This window comes from Poecilia latipinna, unplaced genomic scaffold, assembly GCF_001443285.1.
Source record: "Poecilia latipinna isolate Pla-1442-1.1 unplaced genomic scaffold, P_latipinna-1.0 Scaffold3250, whole genome shotgun sequence".
Classification (NCBI taxonomy): Eukaryota; Metazoa; Chordata; class Actinopteri; order Cyprinodontiformes; family Poeciliidae; genus Poecilia; species Poecilia latipinna.
The window spans coordinates 11,076-13,532 of NW_015115866.1; the positions used below are offsets into that span (position 1 = coordinate 11,076).

The 2,457-nt window shown below is 45.5% G+C and overlaps 1 long non-coding RNA gene across 1 annotated transcript; it reads right to left on the reverse strand.

Moving 5' to 3' along the window:
- Positions 1-279: 279 nt before the first annotated feature.
- LOC106940494 (uncharacterized) lies at positions 280-951 on the reverse strand. The gene is made up of 2 exons (XR_001423114.1): positions 712-951; positions 280-362 (listed from the first exon to the last, which is right to left on the reverse strand). It is a non-coding gene; the product is annotated as an uncharacterized LOC106940494 (long non-coding RNA).
- Positions 952-2,457: the final 1,506 nt, after the last annotated feature.

The window sequence follows — 2,457 nt, forward strand, 5'->3', positions numbered from 1 at the left end:
CCCTTTTTTAACTTTTAGCCCTTGCCCCTCCAAAGGTCTCTGCACGACCATGAAATTTCAGTTCAACCTTACACATCAGGAGATACATTGTTTATGTTCCCATAAAAATGAATTTAACCATAAAATAAGTATTGCCAAAGCTTAATGTAATTATTATATTGAGGTGGCGGAGGGTTGTCATCAGCATCTGCTGAAAGTAACTAATAAAGTTACTCAACTAGGTGTAACAGCTCTGTCTTTACCCGTCCGTCCTGTTATGCACACTCGGAGGCCGGTTGGTTGGTTTTTAGATGATTTATTGCAATCTGTAATCAGTGGTTGATAAAACACATATGGCGCAGTGAGCCTCTCTACCGGTCAACCTATGGCTCACAACAGAGCGCTGAACCAACTGTGTAATTCACAATTACAGTGAATTCCGACATTATATTTTCTAGGCCATTTGATCGTATAGTTTTAGGATGCAAATAAAAATATGAATAATAAATACAACAACAGTCATTAAAAGCTCTCTGGGGATTAGTGGAAAAGAAACATGTCATGTTGCCATAGAACCCAACAAACAGAATGGCAACCACAACTGACAAACTGATAAATATAACTAACTAACTGACAAACTGATACACATATCTGACAAAATAAATTACAGACATTTATCAATCAGTGGTTGATAAAACACATATGGCGCAGTGAGCCTCTCTACCGGTCAACCTATGGCTCTGTGCAATGCAACAAAGATTCCAGTCACCCTCCTGAACAAACCTCCAACACCATTTAGAAGAGAACCGGATTTGTTGACTTACCACAACAGAGCGCTGAACCAACTGTGTGGAATTTTTGGTTTCTCATCCAATTTATAGGTAACCAGTAGGGGGCGCCAAAAACCACCAATTACAGGATAAATGTGAAACATATTTTAGCAGGAATTTCATCTGTATATCTAATACCCGTTACATAGGTTGAATAAAGTTCAACCTAGTTAAATTACAAATCCAGTAATCAGTAAGGTAACAAAGTTACTATTTCAAGGAGTAATCAGTAATCCAGCTAAAGTCACTTTTTCAAAGTGACTATGCCATCACTGCTTACAGGCAATGGGGACCCACTTACTGGGGAATCGCAAAGAGGTACTGAGGACTGAAGCGGGTAATCCTTGACCCCCTCGGAGGCAAGGAATAGAAGTGGGTGGAGACAGCAGACTAGAGAGCACGGTGGAGCTGTGGGGGGTCTCCAGAGTTCTGGAAAGCTTTGGAGACTGGCGGTACTCAGGAGACAGAAGCAGCTACTGGAGCAGCCTGTCTCCATAGGAGATGGGGCTGATGCTGGAGATGGGGCTGAAGGTGTGGTTACAGTAGACTGAGAGACCATAGGTGAAGACTGGGAGTCTATCGTTTTGAGGTGGATGGCAAGTTTTAAGCTCTTGATGCTCAGGGCTTACTGAGGATCGTGTATATGGTGGATGAACTGAGGAGCCTCGAAACAGGTAGTAGCTTGGGGGGAGGATTTATCTTCTTTTTCTTTATGCTTTTCACTTTAGGAGTTTCCACAGTTTTAAGGCTCCCCTGAATAGACCTGGAGAGGAGGGTTTACCGGATAGTAGAACCGCAGATTCAGGAAGAGCATTGTATTTTACTTCCTGGTCGTGGAACACCACAACCAGCTGCACAGCCTCTACACCCTTAGCAGGGTTCTGTGGGGGTGTGTGGGAGTTCATCCAATCAGTCTACACGTGTTTTGTAGACTAAGAGAAAGTGTTCAACCGTGTTCCTTGGGGAACCCTGTGGAGAGTGCTCCGAGTGTATGGGGTTCCAGGCCCTTTCATACGTAGCCTTAGGATCACATATTTGCTTTTTGTGGATGATGTGGCCCTACTGGTTTCATCAGGTTATGATCTACAGCTTTCACTGGAGTGGTTCGCAAGCAAGAGTGAAGCGGCCAGGATGAGGATCAGTGCCCCCAAATCTGAGGGGAGGATGTCCTGCCCCAAGAGGAGGAGTTTAAGTATCTTGGGATCTTGTTTACATGCTGATTGGTGCAGCATCTGCAGTGAAGTGTGTGCAGTCTGGTCTGGTGAAGAGACTTCTTAAAAAGTGAAGCTCTCGAGCTACCTGTTGCTCTATGGCCTTCTCTCATCTATGGTCTTGAGCTTTGAGTCATGACCGAAAGAACGAGGTCACTGATACAAGAGGTTGAAATTAGTTTTCTCCATAGGGCGTGTGGGCTCTCCCTCAGAGATAGGAGGCATCCGGGCATCCGGGAGGGACTCAGAGTAAAGCCGCTACTCCTTCACATTGAGAGGACCCAGTTGAGGTGGCTCGGGCATCTAGTTAGGATGCCTCCTGGACGCTTCCCTGTTGAGGTGTTCCGGACACATCACTCCAGGAGGACACCCAAGGAAAGACCCAGGACATGCTAGAGCGTCTATGTTTCTTGGCTGGCCTGGGAGCGCCTTGGGGC